General features: G+C 45.2%; 1 pseudogene; it reads right to left on the bottom strand.

The window, feature by feature from the left end:
- Nucleotides 1-20,497, bottom strand: part of LOC101756747 — a 45,800-nt pseudogene extending 25,303 nt beyond the window's left edge.
- Between the last annotated feature and the right edge of the window lie 2,505 nt (nucleotides 20,498-23,002).

Here is a 23,002-nt window from a genome sequence, read left to right on the forward strand (position 1 = left end):
AGGATAACTAAGTTTTGCTTCTCGGTTTAAAACTTGTGAGGTCAGTAGGGCTTCGCGCGTAACTGAGTTTAGGTTGCATGCATGTATAGCTCAGATGTAGAGCGCAATGAAAAATTTGGCAATGGGCACATGATTGACGTACTCTGGATCGACGCATCCGGGTGCACCAACAAGAGTATTCATGGATAACTGAGTTTCGTCATCATGATTGAAAACCTTGGACAAGCTGAAGTCATCAATCTTGGCCTCCAGTTCCGCGTTTAGAAGGATGTTAGTTGCCTTCACATCCCTATGAATGAGAGGTGGGTTGCACCCCTTGTGTAGATACTCCAACCCTACAAGTATATTAATGTTCATATTTTAGGCAAAAACTAAAACTCCACTATCAATTGCCCTACAAATTAAATCAATGAAGAGTAATGTAAACCATATGTCATATAGATTTTCAAACTATTGATTTACACTACCATGTCTCTGAACTTGCTAAGGTGGTTCACCCGATATCAAAAAACTGAGATCAAATCGTTTTGGTTGTTGATGTGAACGCTAATGGACTACAGAGAAGCATCGGGGGAGGGGGGGCACCTAATTTAAATCAGGGAGCAAACACTAGAACATAGGGTTAAATTCTTCTTGATCTACAAGGTTTTTCAGGTAAAAAACAGAACCATGAGGAGGCCATGGCCGTGCCAGCCCCCTACTGGCTCGTCACTGCTAGAGAGAGAATGATGAAAGATGATGTTAGGAGATGCTATGTGTGTCCCCTAATTTTTTTATTTTTTTCATTCATTGGATGGCATGTGAGGCATAGTAGAGTTGTAAATTGTATTACTAATTTTTTGTTTGTTCATTCACACGGGCAATAAAACAATTGAGAAAAGACCATGAACATGAGTTTCAAATGTGAGGCCTGGTAGTGATAGGAACAATAAAGTGGCAAAATCAAGACATGGATGCCACTTGGAAAATATTTGGACGACGACCTGAGGTGAGCCGCTTAGTGAGTTAAAGACATAAAACTAAAAATTAATAGTTGGGGGACATAATACCTTGAGCTGAGTCCAAAGCAATTCGAAGCCTCTGCCTCCAGGTTAAGCGCTTTCCGCTGCGGCCATTTCCTGCAAACGAATAGATAAAACGAGATACTCATATCTACATAGGCACTTCATAAATGACCCTATCACCATATAGATGAACAACACTAAAAACTTGTCAGTTTGAAGTATCAGGGTGTACTGTGCAAGCTGAACTCTTAACAGCTCGCATATGACATACCTGCAATCTGCTCTCGTAGGGTGCCTTCTGACATGTACTCATAGACAAGTGCCATGTATTGCCCATCCTTACCTTAACCGATCATGGAAACAAGATTCTTGTGATGAATCCGTGTTAAGATCTGAGCCTGAACAAATCATCGGCCTGAGTGATCAAATTCCGCAGTATCTTTGCAAAAAAAAAAATCTTGATTCAAATTCTGAAGAATTCTACAGAAACTCTTTGACACCCTGTTCGGAAGACTGAGACCGCAGCTTAACAGCCACCCGAGTGCCATCCTCCAAGAACCATCATAGACTTTCCCGAACCCTCCTCGGCCGAGCACGCGCTGGAAGTTATTTGTGATAATCTCCAGCTCTTGTACGAGAATCTACGGTTCTCGAGGTGCAACGGGCTCTGCGTGCACCTGGTGGCAGTGGCGCTGGTGCATAGCTCATCGGCGGCTTGTTTTGAGGCCTCACGGTATTGTTCATCGACGTTGATCCTGAATGGGATATGCAACAACAACAAACATTAGTATTTGTTCATGATGTGGCGAAATTGCAAGGGCGTAGACAGTTTGATGCATGTCACCTTGCTTTTTGCGTCTCATGAAGAGAAAGAGCAGTGCTACCACTGATACCATCACCACAACCAGAACTAGAGGGACAGCAATGTAGATGGCAAGTTTGCTCTTCCCCTTTTGCGGCTTACATGAATCGGCGTTGGTGCAAAGGTTTGGGTTATTGCCATATCTACAAACATGAATAAAATGAAAACTGTTTCAATAAAGTGTTGATATTAAAACTGTTTGAATCAAAGTGTCAATATACTTCGCAAAACAAAAATAGATTCATATAATAATCCACCGTAGAGTTAGGGAGCCATCTTGAATTCTTTTGACAAGTCCAGCGGGAATTGATCCACTCAGCTGGTTGCTTGTTAAATCTCTGGAAGAAACGAAATGCTACTGGTGTCAGTCGACATGGGGGTGGGTCAGGCGAAAAATATTTTTAGCAACTTACAGAACTAATAGTGATGACAATTGTGAAAGGGCATCAGGAATGGAGCCGGACAGATTGTTGTATGATAGGTCCCTGCATCATATATAAATATGGCAATGTAAATATTTTTTTTACTGATTTTGTTTCATAAGCTATTTCAAGGTTGAAAATGATCAAGAACTCTATACTTACAAATATTGGATGGCCTTGAGCTTTGCGAAAGAAGACTACATATCGCCATGAAGACCACTAAAGGACGTGTTTCTGCAAAATGTCCTGAAAAATCAGTTTGACTATACTTTTCTTTATCCCTTTTTTTTTAAGATACTAACTACTCCTTCCTGGCGCCAATACATGAAGTCTCAAAGAGGATCCAGTCAAAATAATATTTTCAGACTTCTTTTTTACTATATGTACTCCCTCAATTTGAAAATTATAAGGCATATTTTGTTTTGTTAACACAAGCCTTTGACCAACTATTCTCTATTAATATATATTTTTTGTGACACTCAGCTAATCATTTAGATTAACATTCAAAACTACTCTCTTATGATTACACTTTCATATCAAGTGTAATATTAATAGAGTAATTACTAGTTAAAGTCGTGTCCTAACAAAATGAAATATGCATTATAATTTCAAATGGAGAGAGTACCTTTATATTTAGTTTGAACAAATGATAACTATATATGTGGATACATCCTAGAAGGTAATTTCATAATATCGTAAGTTTATTAGATTTATAAAGAATAAATGGATAGAAAAGAATTAGTTGTTAAAGATAAACACCAAATAGGGTAACTTTTATTTTGGAATATTTTCATCGTATAAAGAAACGCCATCTGAGGCATTTTCAACAATACCATTAATTCATGGTAATAACATATAGGTCCAGATCCTACATATCATTGACTAGCTTGGTGGTATGGATGAACATTGCAACAAGTCCGTTTACTCTCTTATAAACAATTCAGTTTTCCTCAATTTTGTTTGAGGGATAGATGCACAAACTAAATTATTTGAGAGAGCAAAGTAGACTTTTTCTTATATAAAAATTAATCCTAGCATATTTTATTTTGAAATTAAAAGTAGTTTCATAAAGAAAATAAATTATGAATTTATTATGGAAAAAGTAGCTTCGTCTATTGGTGTCTAATATAAGATGTCAATTATTTGTGATTTGTGATTCGGTACTTACATGCTGGTGATTCTCGAAGGATTATTGGAACTGGCGTAGCTGCATGTCAACCCATCCCACGTAAGATTTTTGGGAACGCAGGGGTCACCCGCCCAGTTTCTTCTGCACCTGATACTTGGCCTTGATCGCCGCGATTGCAGAAACTGTTAATTGCACCGCAGTTTTCATTAACACATACCCATTGTTTGCTTAGTCATAAGCTCATATGCATGCTCATCATATATGTTTGTCTACATGTACGTACCGTCCGAGGAGTCCGTGCCGACATTGCTGGTGGAGATGACGAAAAAAACCTCGCCGGCGTTGATGATCGGCGGTAGCGTCGAGTTGGCAGTGGCGTCGATGGAGAAGTTGTACCGCGCGAAGCGGCCCAAGGGCTCGGTGTTGTAGATGCAGTCCGAGAGGAGGTACGGTGGCCTGTAATTGTGCCAAAACCACATGTCCTCGTTGAGGGTGATGTGTTGCTGTCGCACTGCTCGGAGAAGTGGAAGATGGCGATGTACCCCACCGTCGGGTCCCCGGGCTGCGGCTCGGAGAACCAGTAGAACTCGATGCTGTTGGATCCGTTGCGCGGAGTGATCGCCGTCTGCATCACCTCGGACGGCGCCATTACGGGAAGAGGTTTTTTACGATGCACAATACTAGCAGGTGGTAGTATAGAGTATAAGTCCTTTTTTAGCATGGGTAAAATTGTAATTAGCGCGGCATATATTATTTGGAGAATTTTTTTTCTGCTAGTCATTTTCCTCACACGCCAGTCCCCCGCGAGCCCATTCCCTATGCGCTGCCAGTCTCCCGCCACTGGCACACCGCCCCGCCCCCGCCCGCACGCCGCGCCGCCACCACCCGCACCCTTTCCCCACGCGCCGCCAGTTTCCCACCGCCGGCACGCCGCCCCGCCCCCGCCCGCACGCCGCGCCGCCACCACTCAGCCACCGCCACCGCCGCCTCGCCAGCACCGCCCGCACGCTGCCACGCCCTTCTCCCCACGCGCCGCCACTCCCCCACCTCCCACATCTCCAGTAACAGTATGCCGTAGCTATAGACATCACCCTGGGTGGAGACCTCCTTGCCCAATCCCACATCTACAGTTCCAGGAGGTCTTAGGGTCTGTTTGGCTCCAACGTGTTAAAGTTTAACACCCGTCACATCGGATGTTTGGATGCTAATTAGAAGTATTAAATATAGACTAATTACAAAACTAATTGCACAGTTGGAGTGTAATTCGCGAAACGAATCTATTAAGCCTAATTAGTCCATGATTTGACAATGTGGTGCTACAGTAACCATTTGCTAATGTTGGATTAATTAGGCTTAATGGAATCGTCTCGCGAATTAGCACAGGGTTCTGCAATTAATTTTATAATTAGCTTATGTTTAGTTCTTCTAATTATCATCCGAATATCCGATGTGACACTGTTAAAGTTTAGCACCTCGTATCCAAACACCCCCTTATTTTGTAAGAAAGTGACCTTTCCAAGAATTTGAGTATGTAATAACATGTTTCTTGCAGTATTCATTTATGCAACTATAAAACTCTTTGTTATATTTATTTACAAATAAGTGTGAAATAGCTTATTTATTTTTCCCTTATTAGGAATTTACAAGTTTCAGCTATTTTCTGACCTACTCTAGAAAATTGAGTTTCATTGAACTTGTACTTATTTAAGCGAGAGAAATAGTAACAAAGTTTTAACTTACATAAAACCTAGCACTGTAAACTTTTATTAGAAGAGAATAGAGAGCTGTAGCAAATGGAACCACAACTGGACTAAAGCTCCCAGCCCCAATGAGGTTATCAGATGAAAAACCATTAGTTGCGTGGGCCAATTCAGCATGATACCCTCATGTGTTGTTCACCAATGACTGAGCTCTGTTGGTTTGCTTTTATTTTTTATTCTTTCTGTATAATGAAGACAGTGCAAATTCTAATGCAACAAAAACACAACCACTGCATATGGCAACTATTATGGCAAGTTTTTGCAATGGCTTATTCCTGGAGTGGTTAGAGTAGGGTGGCAATTTCAGTTGAGGGTTACCACCACAAAGGCCATCATTTCCAGCATTGGTTAGGTCACGCGGTGTATTGCTTAGCTAATTGCTGCTGATTATTTTAATATTAACCTGCAATTGCAGATGTGGTAAGCTTTGTTAGTTAGGTTGGGATGAAGAACTTCAGTTCCGTCCTATGTTGATACGAAGGTTTTCTTTGAAATGGTTGTGATACGTGTAATATTTTTTGTTGCAGGTTACCGTAATGGAGGCAGAAGGGTATGTTAGCCTGGAGGAAACTAAAGAATATAAGTGTATTGTAGATCAGATTTTTACGAGGGAGGAAGATTTCTATGAGTTTTACAATGATTATGCATACCATAAAGGATTTAGTATCAGAAAGGATAGAGTTAGGTACAAGACAGGCACCAAAGAGGTGATATGGAGAAGACTCATGTGCTCCTGTGAAGGATATAGATCTGTTAAGTACTTTGAAAGGATGGATCAAAAAAGACAGCCGCGTGCCCTCACCCATTATGGATGCACAGCTAGGCTTGATGTGGAGTGGATTGAAAGTATTGCCATCTGGTATGTGAAGGACTTTATGGATGTCCATAAACATGCCCTTGCAAAACCAGAGCATGTTTTTGTTTTGCGGTCTCATCGAGGGCTTAATGATCCTCAGAAAGCGGAGGCAATCGAGATGGGACTAGGTGGGCTGCGTCCATTTTAGATCAGGGATGTAATGGAGGCCAGCCACAGTGGTCCAGGCGAGACTGGATTTCTTTCGCAGGACTTGTACAATTTTTTTTCAAGGTAAAAGAAGGGAAAGGTTGAAGGAAGCGACGCAGAATTTGTGTTGAATCATATGTGTCAGATGCAAGAGAAAGATCCAGAGTTCTTTTTCACATTTAGTGTGGATACACAAGGCAGGTTGAAGAACCTATTTTGGTCGGATGCACAGTCGCAGATAGACTATGGTGTTTTTGGAGACATCATTGTATTCAACAGCACTTACCGAGTGAACCGGTACAATCTTCCATTTGTCCCTTTTATAGGAGTTAACCATCATTGAAGCACAGTTGTCTTTGGCTGCGGTATTTTATCGAATGAAACTATCTTGTCATATGTGTGGCTCCTCGAGGCTTTACTGGAAGCGATGCACCAGAAGCATCCAAAATCCTTAATCACTGATGGGGACGCAGTGATGATGAGAGCTATTGAGATTGTCATGCCTGATGCAGATCACAGATTGTGTAGTTGGCACATAGAGCAGAACATGATGAAACAGTTCCGTGGTTCGAAGCTCAAGGATTTCAAGAAGTTCATATACCATGCAATGGAGGGTGAATTTGATAGGCTTTGGAGAGAGTTTAGAGGTACCCATAATATCAAAGAAGATAACCTATGGGTAAATAGGATGTATGAACTTAGAAGGAAGTGGGCTGCCACATTCACAAGAGGGAGACATTTCTTGAGCCTGCAAAGCAATCAGAGGAGCAAGAGTCTAAACTCTTCACAACCATTTAGACCAAAAGATGTCCTTGGTTGATTTAATGGAGCATTACGAGTTCTGCCTATCACGCATTTGTCAGAATGAGATTGAGCTTGATGCAAAGGCGCTATGTTCTATCCCGTTCACTAAGATTTCTGTTGATGTTCTTGAGAAAAGTGCTGCGCAGATCTTCACACCAAATATTTTCTAGAAAGTGAGCTTCCAGATTAAAAAATCAAGTAATTGGTCGGTGACAGAGGTGACATTGCAGAATGGGTGTTTGAGGTATGAGGTTTCATTTCAAGGCAACAACAAGCGTTGTTTTCACGTGACTTGTACCTTTGGGTCATCGTTGATTGATGCTAGATGCCATTGCCGGAAGCTAGAGCGGGAAGGAATTCCATGTGCGCATACTTTCTGCGTCATGAAGTATTCTCGTATAGAGAGCATCCCTCCTTGTTGTGTTTACCTGAGGTGGACTATGAATGCGAAGAGTGCTTTCCCAACGGAGATGCGTACCAACATGCATGTTTGGACAGAACAAATGGATCGTTACCATTTCTTTCGCTCAAAGGGCAATCGTGCTTTATTCAAAGTTTCTAGGAGCCAAGGTGAGACGGAGAGGGTAATGAAGTTACTTGATGATATTTTGAAAGAAGACACGCATGAGCAAGGGATGGAAGAGGAGACGCCATTTGGGCCATTGCCGGCTCATTTCTCAGCAGCCAACCAGCCTGGTGGCACCAAAGTACTCGATCCGGTGAAGATTGTTTCAAAAGGTGCTCCGCGATCCAACAAGAGGTGGAAGGCAAGCCATGAATTCTGGGGAACTGTTTGAAAATGTGCAGGTTAGATAGTTAAATTTTGTATTTATGCCACGAATATAGTTATAAGTAGCACATGAGTCATGACAGGGATGTCTTTATTATTGTATAACTAACCATGTTTGTTATAGATTTTCCTGCATCTGCTTCTGATCACTGTGTCTCATTCAGGTTGCGCGCACAGCTACAGATAAATTTATTGTGTTTTCCTTTCTTTTGCTTCTGTGAGAGCTTTCAGTTTCAAACACATGCACCAGTGGACCAGTTTGCTTGTGAAACAGTGGACCAGGTTAGCTTGAATCCAATTTGACTTGTGATCCAGGCATTGTTGTTGCACTGTGGTTAACTGCTGAGTTTGCATTTGCAGGAAGTGCTCTTCCGAGTTGCTGGTTTACCTATGGTTGAAAACTGAATGGCTGGATACAACCGCTGCGTTTTTGCCTATGGACTGGTCTTTATCAAATTCATTTGTAATTTATTTGGTGCCAATGGGATGCTTTCCAGCTCTTGAATTTTTCAACTGTTTTCAGACTGGAAGTGGGAAAACATATATTTATTACTGATTAGATGATCATGTATCCCATTTACCAGTTTTGAACAAACTGTTGCTTTTGCAAATGAAGAAATGTTTGGGAACTACCCTGCAGTTTTTCATCAAAAAGAAAGTATGACATGCACTATAATCCCCATTTTGTTGTATGAAAACCACTTTTGCAGGAAGAAGAGAGCAGGAGGGATGAAAATTTGACTGAATTCGAAGTTGGCTGTCTGAACAAATGTATCTTTCGACTGATTGAAGCACACTGTCATTGCTAAAAATCAAACAAGAAAAAGCAAAAGATACATTGTAGGGAAAATATAGTGCAGAGCATTCACTAACAAATCCACAGTAGCTATATCTACAACACTGGTATCTGTCAGGTGATCGTGCTGAACCTGGAGATCAAGTTTAAAAAGATACATTGTGAGAAAGAAAACAAGGTTAGTTCAACTTCTACTGGTATAATTTATTCAGGACAGACTGCAATGCCTCTTTAAACTCAACCTTAACAGCAACTTTTTGTCCATCGTGGGTTCGTACAGCATGGACTTGTGCAAGAGAAGCACTTGCTCGAACACAAAGAGGATGACGAGACCAGGCACTTCTTCAGCATCGATTCTCTCATCGTCTGCACGTACTCCTCCGGCACGACATACTCCTGAAACAAGCAAGAATCGTGAGAGTAGCCGCTTCCACAGTGTTTGCACCTGTATCATTGAGATTATTCTGTTGTGACAAAGATCAACATGTGTGCTCTTGTTAATATTCGTCCAATATATGTGCAGTTCAGTTTTGGTTTGAAGTTCAGATTTGTGTTTGCCAGGAAGATTCATTCTGTTTCTTTTTATGGCTTTGGTGTCCTGAATTCTGATGACATATGTCTGGATTATTTGTGCAACTGAAACATTGGAAACTAGAAGGAAAGATCCAGTGACGACGACGACGACAAAGACGAGCGGGACGACGACGTTGGGCTTGGCCCGGCCGAACATGCAGAATTCACACGTACAGGTAACAGATAGAGAATTCATACGTGCAATAAAATATTCAATTTGAATACTAACTCTATCCATCATCTCCAAGACAGAATTCACACGTAAAGATAACATATTCAAATTGGTAGGGGATATCCAGATATCCATACAGTACAAATTCCTATATGAATAAATACCCCCTATCTGGGAATTTGTCTCACGCCTCCATCTCCTCAACATGGAGCAGAACCATACACCTGACGCACAACACAAGGAGCATGCCCCACCTGCGCGACTTGATCCAATTACACCTACGTCATCCTATCCATTAAGTTCAATCTTGCCTGCAACAATACAGTTTGTGATCAGTTTATCAATACGACGTGACATGGAAAAATTTATATTTGTCCAAATTTTTTAATCAGATTCATTCATCCCAGGAAAACAATGGGGTACAGGCCATGAACTCGAGTAGCTTGGTTCTTAATTTCTTGATTAGAAGCCTACGGGAATACAGGGAGGTAAAGCCAGCTAATCTTAAAGGGAATCTAGTTCTTTTGCAGGCATGTACATTGCATATATTGAACAAAGATTCATGACACTATGTTTATATTCACAGCAAACACAACTACAATTTTTTTAACTACAGGTCTGGTACTGGGAGAAGGTGTCTATGTCTCATATGTACTCTACATTAGAACAGCCTGGAGGGGACAAACCACTTATGCAATATTGGGACGAAAAAGAGAGCCAAAGCACGATGCAAACTAGCACGCAACCATCATTTTGGGGAAGGAAAGGTAAAAGTATATCGGACATCAGTAACCATCTCATTACTTTATAGAAACCCCAGCAACTACTAACAAAATCCTTCTTTCTATTTTATATCAGATTGTCAATGACATTAGAAGATGTAAGCATAACAACTCATGCTCAATCCCCCAATGCCACACAACATCAGAACAATCGGACAAGGGACAAGCTTATAGCAATCACAAAATTATGCAGGAACTTCAAGTGCCCATTACCAATCAGTACAGGTGTTGGCACTGAAAATCGCCCGACGATCCTCAGCGTCGGACACACGACCCGGGAGAATCTGCTTAACTCCTGTTCGGGTTATTGCCCTGGTGCAGTTCGTGCGGCGTGCCAATCAATCTGACCTGTTGATTGACAAGGAAAGAAAAGTATTAAATTCCAGGGGTTCCGATCGGCTAAGGTTCCGATATGTCTTGAAAAGCGTATCAACGAATCGGCCAATTTAGTGTGTAAATGACCGGCTATAGAGCAGTCGATGATTGTGTAGCAATTGTAAAGAAACTACTAGAGCAACTTAAACAACGCTACGAAACAATACTTGAAACAGATCTAATCGGCTATATGATAATAAATAAGAATGATAATAATGAAGCCGACAGTTCGAATTTCAAGCTAGATAACTGATGATAAAACTAGAACAATAGATAAAACCTATAATTCTAGTTAATATCAATAATTGGTGAATAAATTTAAATGAAACAACAGCGATGCGCCCGAAGTTAAAGCTTAGATATTACTCGATAAGCGGAACTTACAAATCGACCGGAGATCGTGTCGATGCAGCCCTACCAACCCGTACGAACTCGTGAAAAGAAAAAGGTTTTGACGAAGTCGCCGACTTGAAAAGTAAAGTACAAGGAAAAAGTAGATTTGTTGTATTGATTGATGTTGTTGTTTACAAGCCTCTCAAGGCAGCTATTTATACCCTATTATAACTAATTTCTTAACCGATTAGGATCTATCTCTAATTTTAAACGATAACAAATATTTACAAACACAACTTGTATCGGAGTTGGTTATTATCTTCCAAAAGGCCAATCTATTTCTTCAACTGATCTTCTTCCTGACCCACCTTAGGCCCATACTGGCCAAGCCGCTCTGGCCCCCAATCGGCCAACCTCTACCGACTCCTTTTTGCCAGTCGGCCGAAATACTGTAGCTTCTATTCGCTGCATCGGCCCCCCTTTCTCCTCCTTTGACGCTGATTCCAAACACGTGTCAAAATCAGGCATCAGCAACAGGTTACTATCAAATCAAATTGATGACAAGTTCAATGCACTTAATAAGCGGTTCGATGATGTAATACAAGAACAACGTGTAAGTCTGTTACCATATTATTTGGCATACCTGTAACGACCGATCCCTAAGCCTTCCAGTTAGTCGTGATCGCAGCCCTTAGCTTTAGTCAGCTGTCTCGCTTGCCCGCACCTAAATGCTCAGTTTTCCGCCTGGTCCCGACCCCTGAGATCCGACCCCTTCCCGCTTCGTTCCTCTCCCGACCCCGGCGAGCTCAGCCCACCGTCGGATTCTGCTGATCTTCCTCACCCGTCCGATCTATCCACCGATGGACCCGCGAGATCTTTACCAGATCCCCCGCGACAGCCGCACTCGAGTTGCATGGCCACCTCAGAGTCTTCCTGCCGCGTGGCTCGTCTTCTCCGACGCCTGCCGCTCAGTTTGTCTCTGGCAAGCAACCGAGTGGTTTCACCCGCCCCTTTTCCCCAATAGCAGCGGAAGCCCTCTGCACCCCTTTCTGCAGAACCTCGCCTCCCGCGCCCATCATCACGCCACCAGATCCCGGCCCCAGAGCCCGATGTCGCCCGTCTTTTCCGTCCCTTCAGCCACAGTTGCGCCGCCCGGTCGCCGCTACACGACGATTCCTCCACCGCCAATCCCGACCGCGGCCGCGATAGTTCCTTTCCCCGCTCCGTCAGAAGCCGCCCGACAATCTGTTGTTCCGCGCTCTCCCCCGCGCCGCGTCCGTCTGTCTTCTCACCTGTGCGCCCTCGATTCCAGCGCCGTTAAGCCGGTCGCTTCTATCAAACCTCCCGCACGGCGACGCCCGCTTTCCGCCAAATCTCAACCACCAGTCTACCCGCCTCTACGCCGCCCTGATGGCAGAACGCAATGATCGCTTGCGTCACCCCCGGAGTTCTGCACCACCGCCCTCTTTGCTCAATCGCCGCCCCGGCAGAGCACTCCATTGCCTCTCCCCGGCCTTCGCGCCGCTTACCTTCTCTCTCTCCGCGCCGTTTCCTTTCTTCTGCTCCAGCAGCTATAAAAGGAATGCCCTCGTCGCCGGAGTTTCCCTCCGCTCTTGTTGCCTTCAGCCTCCTCTAGCTCCCTGCTCAAGCTCCTAGCGCCGCCCGCCCAGTTCTTGAGGAGTTCTTCTCTCAGTTCTCCCTCAGTTTGCTCCAAGTCACCAACAGCTTGCTCCTCGGTGCTGCATACAAGCTCTCTTGTGATCCGCAATAAGCAGCACCGCCGCCGGAGCATTGCCAGTCTTAGCCATTGCTCGAAGCCTTAGTCCCTCCGCCCAAGTTCGCTTCTTCCCGACCCCACGCTTTCCTTTCAGGAAGAAGGTGAGTTGCTGACCCCAGTCCGCCTCGCCCGACCCCTCCTATCCGCCCGACCCCAGTTCCGCCTCGTCCGACCCTGTCTGTTCCGCCGACCCTTATCCGCCTTGCCCGAGGGCTTGGCTGTGATCTTTTTCTTCAACTCGAGGGTGTATGTATAAAACTTGGGAACCCTTCAGCGCTTGCGTCCAAGGACCCCAGTTATCACATCCTCTAGTTCAAGGATCAGATCACTAATTCCTTTCCTACCCTTACCTCTTGATCATCATCAGCTCTCGAACCACCATAACCTCCTGCTCTTTGTTGCAAGTTTCTGGGCTCAGGCGAGCCAATGTTGCTGTGAAATAACTGTCTAAGCTAACCCTTGCATTGCATTCGTGTAGAGCTGCACCTCGCCGACGGTTTCTACGAGCTTCACCCGGCGCCAGAAGAAGAAGCTGTAGCCGAGCTCCTGTCCTCCGAAGCCAAAGTCGCCCCCGAAGTCGAGCAGTTCCCGTCCTCCTTGCTTGAAGGCAAGCCCCGGTTGCATGAAAGTCCTATGTGTTTTACCAGACTTGCACATGCCTTCTGTAACATGCTTGTGCATTTACGTATAGGAGTTGTGTGAAACCCTAGATGCATGACTTAGTTATCCCAATGATCTGAGCACTAGCTGTTGGACCGAGTAGTTGCACTGCTTAAATTAGGAGACGGTAAAAGTCGAGTGATTTCCTGTCACTCGCGAGTTATAGGAGTTACATGTTTACTCTCCTGTTATAACTATAAGGACGATGGACGGGGCAGGTTTGGGTAACTCTTTGGTGGTTGGATGGTCGCCCCGTCTGTCTATGAAATCTTGCTAAGGCCCCACAGTGGTGGTGTTCGTGATCAAGTGTTTGCAAGTACTAGTCTCATACTTAGTATGGGATGAGGAAGCCTAGTACCGGATTGAACCTAGACGTGAGCGGTCGCCCCATTGTTCTTGAAACGGAGTTTCCCCTGCTGGTTGTCGCACGTGGTGGCAAGCGTGGTCACAGAATGGCAAAGGCTGGGTCTGTGGAGCCTTGCACCAAAGGAAATGGGCCCGACACGGTTTAGGGGATTGATGGGGAAGGCCGACACAGGAAGCGACCTCCGGGTGCGCGGATGTCGTGAGGCTAGGTTCACCATGCATGGTTAAAGAACTCGAATCGATTCGTCTGCCTCTCACAGCTTGAGATTGCTTGATCGCTATGTCACCCTGAGTAAATGAGGAACCTAAGGATGACATGTTTGTTGATATATCTATACATCTTGTTTGGTTCTATGATTGCTTAGAATAGGTTGCACAACCTAGACTGGTAATGGAACTTAGAACCTGAGCTAAAACCTGGAAATAGGGTTTTTACTTAGTGCTTTTGGCAAACAAACCCCTCAGCCAAACAGCTTGCATGTCTAGAAGGAGTAGTAGCCCTCACTCCTATCGGTTAAGTCTTGTTGAGCTTAGTAGCTCAGCCTTGTTGTAGCTTCTGTTTTCAGGTGAGGTTGCTGCTTCCGACCCCTCTCTGGTTGGTGCTTGGCCGCCCCAGCTCCCGCCAGGCTGGACGGTCGAGTGGGACACCTCCTCGGACGGCGAGGAGAGGACTCAGTGATGTTCTGGCTGGCCTCACCCGGACATCCGACCCCGACGAAGTCTTCCGCTAGTTTTCTCGGCTGTTTTCTCGGAATCTTGTAAAACTCTGATGTTGGATTTTGTGGCCAAATTATTTGGGTAAAACTTGTTCAACTCAGTGGACTTGTTGTTTTCTCTGTAACCACTCACCTTCGTGTGGGTTTGCTAAACTCGATCCTGTTTAAATGGTTAAATCGGAGGAAATCCGACGGCACTTCGTATTAACTCGGTTTAGGCAGGAGTGTCGCATGTTAGGTGGCTTAACCCTGCTTAATCAAGCTAATCCGAGATGGTTCCGCCACAGCTGGTATCAGAGCCGTGTTTAGCATTTCAGAGAACCCAACAAGCCCTACACATTTCTTGAAAAGGGAAGTGGGACAACCTACAAATGTCGTGCTAGAGGCGACGGGCACACATATAGGCAAGCCTGAAATCAACATAAAGGAGGATAAGGCACAACCAAAGCACAAAGCTACAGCGAGGAATCCATCGAATCATCAAAAAAAAACCCATCCAACAAACAAACATCCAATATGAGTACAGTATTGGCACAAAACATCATTGACCCAACAAGAACAAGGAAAAAGAAGAGATCCCAGATGTTGTGATGCCTGATGAACCACTATCAACTGATAGCACGTCAAATGGTACTACTCCATGCGAATTTCTTTAACAATACATAGATAATATTAGTCATCTAACTATTATCCGCAGAGTATTTGATCAATGCAGATGAGTTGTCCACTGTCCAGTACATCAATTCAACATCACAGGATAAAGTTTTGGTTGATATTGGTATTTACACAGCAACAAGGAAGGATCTAGAGTGCCTTCTCAATAGTGAAATGTTCCTGAATGATTCGGTTAGTATATCTCTACATAAAAATATTCTATTTCAACATTACAATCTAAAGATGTTTAACTTGCAAGTAAAGGTTATGAATGCTTACATCCGATTACTAAAAGCACAACCTAGTATCAACAAAAGGGAAGATGGATATGCCTATCTAGAGACAACTTACAATGCCAACATGATATGTGGGGATACCATCGCTTCATTACGAAATAAAGAAGAAGGCAACTTCCATTTATATCAGACATTAACTTATCTCAACAATGACATGGTACAGCTTGCATCCTATTACAACTATATAAGGTTGATTTGGCGCAGGCAAACATCTAACAAAACAAGTTTTTCAGGTCTTCTTTCCAATCAACATTAAAGATTGTCATTGGTATTTGGTGGTCATCAATGGTCGTAAGGGTGTCATTCAGGTACTTGACTCCAAGGGGACTGCCACTCGCCGGCCACAACTACATCAACTGGTGAGACACTAATAATCTGGTACCGACTACTTAATAACAAATTATACATGATTACCTCAACCACTGATGATTGTATTGAACTCAGTTGCAAGGGTTGCAGAACCGTATGAAACGCCTTGCAGACCTACAATTGATCAAAGAACATAGGTGGAAGGACACCCAAGTCAAAGAATGGCCAGTCATTGAATGCATCAAAAGGACAATCCAGATTGACAAGTACAAGCACATCAACACTTGTCAATATATTCGGGTTCCCATAATTAGTACTTCCTAACTTGTGTAAATACCAAATAATCTCGCGGTACATCGTGTGGACTATTCACGGTGAAATTCATGGAGCTTTGGACCGGAAAAAAAATTATCTTCCTTATTCACACAGGTAAGTTGAACAACACAAATTTAGCAACCCAATATATGCCCATCTTACACTACAGCTAACAGGCATTTGTATTTGTTATGTGCAGAAGGATATGACTAATTTCAGGCTCAAGCTAGCTGTCACATTGGTTAACTATGCGTGGAACAAAGTGAAAGGAAGTCCAGGATACAAAGCTACCGATGCCGAGGAGACATACACGATGGAAGACAATGAAAAATAGATTACATTCCATTTTTTCCGTGTTTACTTCATTATCTATGATGATCGAGTATTCCAAACCAATCAAGTTCATTTCATTTCTACGTGGAGATCACTAGTTTAGATGTTAATAGGAACTCATTGGCAATATCATATTCCTCAAGGTAGTTTAACTTTTGTTTTCCCTAAATAACAACGCATTTCTATGTCCCATAACCAGTTGTCTTCAACCATACCACAGAGTTTATTTAATCTTCACAACCTTATCGAACTTGATATCTCAAACAATCACTTGATCGGTACTCTCAAAGATGATATAGGAAGCTTGAACACAATAAACAAGATATATCTCTCTACCAACCAGCTACTCGGTGACCTTCCAGATTCATTCGGACAACTACAGATGCTAACCCACCTCAATTTATCACACAACTCGATTCAAGATTTGATTCCAAATTCTTATGGCAAGTTAGCGAGCATGGAAACACCGGATCTCTCCTACAATAACCTCTCTGGCAACATCCCAATCTATCTGGCCAATTTTTACATACCTCACGAATTTGAATCCGTGGTTGACCAGCCGGTCGCCGACGGCAAACCCAACGAAGGAATTGCCACGGGTGGCGCACACTGCGCGCCGGCAGCCTCCTCGAGCCGGGCTGCGCGCTTCGCCGCGGCGCCGACCGACCTCCGGGCGTCGAAGCCCGCGCCGCCGTGGAGCAGCAACGCGGCGCGCATCTCCTAAACCGCGGAGTCGCCGCTGACCGTTGGAATATCCACCGCAGAGTCACCGCCGCCGCCCCATTTCAACCCTAGGTACCGTGGAGCAGCAGCGCGGCGCACATCTCCTGAACTGCGGAGTCGCCGCCGCCCGCCGCATAGTCGTCACCGACCGCCAGAGTCTCCATTGACCGCCGCTAGGGAGTTGGCGCCGCCGCCCCATTGCAGCCCTAGAGGAGCCTGTGACCGATTGGAAATGAGGAGCCCCAGTCGCAACCTGCGACCAATTGGAAATGAGGAGGAATAAAAAGAAATAAGATTATAATTAACAAAGATTTGATTTGATCTATTACAACAATGTCATTTTACATATTTCCAATAATACCCTTATACTACCCATACTACTCATGCATACTACCTATACTACAGCTTAAGGTTTTAGTAGTATACAATTAATCTCAACCGTCGGATCCTTACATACGAGTCCTTTTCGAACAATAGTATAGCGTAGTATTGTGCACCGTAAAAGAGTTCTACGAAAAACTAGGCATTGGTCCTAACCCTTAGTATCGGTTGGTTTTTTACCCGATACTAATACTCACATTAATACTGGATCTAACAGATAGTATCTCAGGAGTCCCCCGTGATCCCCTTTAGGCCTCGTTCATTTCAGCCGGATTGGCTTCCGGCCAGGATTACTTCCAGACCCGGTTTGAGTGATTCCACTTGTGTCGCTCAATCTGGCCGGATTTAATCCTACCAATCCACTCAAAACGAACAGGTCATAACAAACAGGTCATGAAAGATTTGGTATCAAGTCAATTCTCAGGAGGGTTAATACTGAGGCGTCACTGCTGGCGACATGGTTCCTTGGGGGGAAATTGGAGTCCAAGTCGGATCCACGAGGCGCAGCTGCCCACAGGACGCTGCTGCAAACGTTTTCGAGTCGCTCACCACCACCTACCACCCAACTGGCCACTGCCAAAACACAAGTGAAGAAGAACATGAGCTCTCATGAGCATCAGATATGAAAAATTGCATGTTGGGAAGCAGCCATTGTATCTGTACCCAATTGTATCTAACTGGGACAAGAGTATCATACAATTTTATACTTTGTCTTCTTGGTTTGGTCCTCGTTGCCCAGCACTTGCTACCCCATCTCGTGCTTCTCAAAGATGCCTGCATGATCAACAGGCACAAGCAGTAAGTAAATAGCCAATAGCACTCTGACTCTGAAATCAGACTCACGCATCACTCCAGATGTACTGATCCTACTGTTTCTCTAGTTACTTGTAACATAGATTAATCTGACCACCAACAAGAATATCAGAACCAATAGGAACGCCATGTGTGTCCAATACAGAAACCAAGAATTTGCACGAACGAAAGAAATGAAGCAACAGAGAAAGAAACGGCACGGACCTTGGGAGCAAGTCGGGGGACTAGCTACCGGGCAAGGGGTGGCACTGGTCAAAGCGGCGGAGCACCTCGGGGTCGTGCATGGATAGCACGAAGCGCGATAGCGCCTCGAGGTAGAGCGTTGCCTGGTAACCCCCGGCGGTGGCAACGAGCTTCGAAAGAACGCCCCGACGGAGGCGGTTGGCCTCGAGCGCGACGCCCTTGAGCTCCTCCAGGAACGCCTCCATGTCAGCGGTGCCGGCCACCTCGGCGACCACGAAGGCCTCCTGGGCCCCGCGGAGGCGGTCGGAGACGGCGGGGACGGCGGCGCGGATCCGGCGGGGACGGGAGGCTGAACAAGAGGGAGGATCGAGAGTAGACCGAGTCGAGCGAGTGGCCAGGATCCGTTCCGGAGGGGAGGAGGTGGGGAATGATTCCGGGCTATGAGTGGAGGGGGAAAACCAAACTGGGCCAGGCCAAATCTAACCGAACAGCGAATACAAACCATGCCTGACTCCATTCCCGGCCATTTCAATCCACCCGGATTGGGTCTCATTCCAGACCAATCCAGTGAAAACGAACAGGCCTTAGTACTAGTTGGGGGCTCTCCACCCGGTACTAAAGACCCTAAGGCACCACCCGGTACTAATGGGTGACTTTTAGTACTGGGTGGAGCTCCCACCCTGTAATAAAGAGCTCCCATCCGCTGCCTTATCCATCCCCCCTCCGCTACCCGCTCCCGGCTGCTTCTTATCCATCCGCCTCCCCCCTCCTATCTCTCTCTCTCTCTCTCTACTCTCTCTCTCAGCACCCCCTTCCTCTCCTCCTCTGCCTCCCCTCCCCCTCCACTCGCCCTCACCGGCAGTGAGGAGCAGCGACGGGGCGAGGTGAGGCGGCGACGGGCGACGGGAGTTGGCGGGGGCCGGTGGCAGGGCGGGGGCGGTGGGGGCCGGTGGCAGGGCGAGGGCCTGGGAGGCTGGGGGCTGGCGGGGGCCGGCAGGGGGCGGGGAGGGTGGGGGCGGCGAGATTTCATTTTTTTATTTTTTTAATACCTCGATTATTTGATCACCCCCTTTAGTACCGAAGTAGCAATACTGGTTGCACAACCGGTACTAAAGGGGGTTAGGTAAAGGGGCTTTCTCTAGCAGTGGCACCTCAAATTTGTCTTCGTCTAGGTTCCTCACTTTGTTGTTCGTCGATATCTCCTCCCACTTGGCGGTGTTGACAAAAGGGAGCCATATCCTGTCGTGTGGATCGTCAGGGTACCTAGCCAACCAATTATTTTCGAGCTCAAGAATTTCGCGCCTTTTTATCGGATTGATTAGCGTGCATGAATTAAAAAAAAACAGGTGATGGACTGGGATCTTTTGCTCACCTGACAATGTTCGAATCATCCGTCGCCCCGAAGTTGCGCCGGGAGAGCAGGACCAGACCCTGCGTCGCGTTCACTTGCAGGTAGAGCGAGCTCTTGAGCGGCCTCAGCTCCAGCGCGGAGATGAACGGCGTTCCCGAACCGGTGTTCACCAGGCAAACGTACGTGCACGTAATCGTCCGGCACGACGACGACGACCTCCAGCCTCCCCACCACGTCCAGGGTCGAGACGTTCACCCTGCTCCAGAAGTTGACGCCGGCGTAGAGGTCGAAGATGGGCGGCCTGTTGAGGCCGTCGTAGTTGCCGTACATGAACTCAGCGCGGAGATTGTACTTGAGCCCGGCCACGAGGGACTGGAGCATGTAGCAGTTGCGCGTCCCGTCGGGGAAGCTTCGCACGTTGAGGTAGCGCTTGGAGAGCGTCGGCTTGATGTACTCGACAGAGATGTTGTGGTTCGTGCCGGCCTCGGTGAAGGCGGCGTCCGGGGCGTATGACAGCTTGGTGTCGTCGTCCACGGAGTTCGCCGTCCCCGGCAGGCCACAGTCTATGCTGATGAAACCTGCAACCGCAAAAACACCTCTCCTTCAATCTTGCATGGATGGGCGCACATAGAGCTATGTTCTGATTCCTATGCAATCTGTGCATGCCATATGAAACGTTAACTGTGAAATCATCGAGGGATGTTGAGCATACCAATGCTGTCGGGCTGTGCGCGAGCTTGAAGTACCCCGGCGGTGGCAGCGGCAGCGAGGCCGATAAGCAGCAACCACGACGGTGCCACCATTCTTTTCGGCATTGTGACTGTTCAATTTCACAAGCAAGGAGCCAAACACGCTGTCTGTGCTTTGAAATCTATGTACTACTAGGTACAGGTACCCTTTATAGATAGCAAATCCTAGTCTAGATGGTGAACAAGTAACATTTCTCCCAGATACCTCTATCATAAGGACCGAAAATATACCAGTTGTTTAGCACATTATTAATCGCATCAGGACTACAGAAAATTTAATCTATTCAGCACATTTTTATGCAGTAGTCAGTACAAAGCTTGTCCTAGTGGACAACCAGCTTTTTTAGAATGGTTGTATGGTAGTGATAGTGTGAGGATAAACACCGGCACCTAAACCCTGCATGACATCAGTGGAAACTGCTATAGATTCTCAGTTTTTTTTAAAAAAAATCATTCTAATTTCTAAACAAACTGGATATTGAAGAAGTTGTTACGTACCATATGTAGGAGAATTTGCAAGCAGTAGGATCTGAAAATGTTGTAAATCATGGAGCTGTTCAGCATACTGATGCTGTTGGGCTGCGTGAGCTTGGAGTACCCCGGTGGCGACAGCCGACAGTGACGATGAGCAGGAGGAAAATAAGCAGCAACAAACACAGCGTTGCTGCCATTGAAATGATCGAATGCTTCATTGCACAAGCAAAGTACCCAACATCTATACATATATACTGAATCCCTATTTCCTATCCGTAGGTTTCTGTTATCAAAGAAAAAAAAATTGCCAAGCACATTGATTGCATCAGCACTGCCAAAAAGAAAATCAACCACGTCAGCACATTCTATCCGCTACAATTCTGCAAGCCCATTGACAATTGACATAGCGTAGGTCGTCGATGCCCCCTGGGAAAACATACACAAACCAGTTCCTCGTAAGTGGGCCCTTCGATAGCCATCCGATCGTTGGCTAACTCTTGAAGGGACCAGCATAAGGTCAGTAGCTGTGTGTGATTAGTGCTGATTTGGATGGCAGTGGGCCCACAGATAGTTGACTTCAGACTCTTCTTCGCTCTGGAAATTGCAGGCCAGAAATTCCTTTTTGTGGGGGAGAAATAATCCAACATCATATCTAAGTGTGCATTGACTAAGACTGCTATGTATCATGTGTATGGGACTTTTCGTACACACGTCATTAGATTAAGATAGTGTTTGGTTCAAGTAGTCGTAAGACAAATAGGAGCAGAAATGAAATCATTTCATAGGGGAATCAGATCAGATTTTTTATGGAACAGGAGGGGTCATGACTGCTACTGATTATGTATTAATATTAGAAACAAAAGAGGTACAGCAAAAGAAAAAAAAGGGGGAGGGGGGGGGGGTGTCGAAGTTACAAAAGAGCTTCTACCCACTCTGAGCAAAATATTTTCTCTTTGCTCGATGGATGACATGGCAAAGTGGCAAACTCAAATTTGAAGGTACCTTTGCATATATCAACTAATATTGGTCTTTCCTTGAAAATTGCATTATTTCGAGTGGCACTGATGCTCCCAGGATAGTAGAATGAAAAGTTCCATGAAAGAAAGCTTATTAATCCGTTGCCTGAGCAATTTCAGTAATTGAACAGGCTGCAAGTCTGCTTGGACATCGAGATTCAGAACTTACCCACGTTTCCGAGAGAGAGAGGACATAGAAGAGGTGTTCCACAGACTCAACACCATTTCCTGAGCACAACACATAGTTATAGCAGTCAAAATGCAAATTCTTTCTTCGAAGCAGATAATTTTTTTTATGTTGCGAGGATCGAGTTGCATCATACTCCCTCCGTTCCAAATTATAAGTCATTCCAACTTTCTTGGAGAGTCAAATCATCTCAAGTTTGACCAAATTTATACAATAAAGTGCTAACATTCATGATATCAAATAGGTACCATTGGTTTCTTCATTAAATATATTTTCATAGTATATCTATTCGGTGCCATAAACTTTTATAATTTTCTCTATAATTTTGGTCAAACATAAAAATGTTTGACTCTCCAAGAAAGTTGGAATGACTTATAATTTGGAACGGAGAGAGTACTTTATTGACAAAGCCGCTCTGGGTGTTTTACATGTTTTCACTGTGCCCGATAATTTTGCAATCAAGTTTGTTGCTTTACAGTAGGTTCTCGCTTTCAAGTTTCATGAGGCAGCGCCGCAGCGCTGGCTTCACAATTGCGTATCACGGCGCCAGAGGGCCGCGTTTTGTGTCGCTCCTGCTGGGCTCCTCTCTCTCTCTCTCTCTCTGCTGCTGCAGAGATCGTTCGTTCGGGGTGCTCTCTCAGCTTAAAACGAATTTTGGCCCAGCCCACAGCAAAATTCAAACGGCCGACACGCCTGACACGAACTCGCGGCGCGGCGCCCACCCGCGAGTGGCAGAGTCCAGACACACACACATGCGTGGTTCCCTCAATTCGGCGGGGAGCTGGGCAACAGCCTTGCCATCTTCTTCGAAATTTGGAAAGTGTGCTGAAAAATCACGATCCAACGGAGTTGTTATTTAGATGGTCATCCTATCCAACTTACTAAATACTCTCT

Source organism: Setaria italica, chromosome III (genome assembly GCF_000263155.2).
Source record: "Setaria italica strain Yugu1 chromosome III, Setaria_italica_v2.0, whole genome shotgun sequence".
Classification (NCBI taxonomy): domain Eukaryota; kingdom Viridiplantae; phylum Streptophyta; class Magnoliopsida; order Poales; family Poaceae; genus Setaria; species Setaria italica.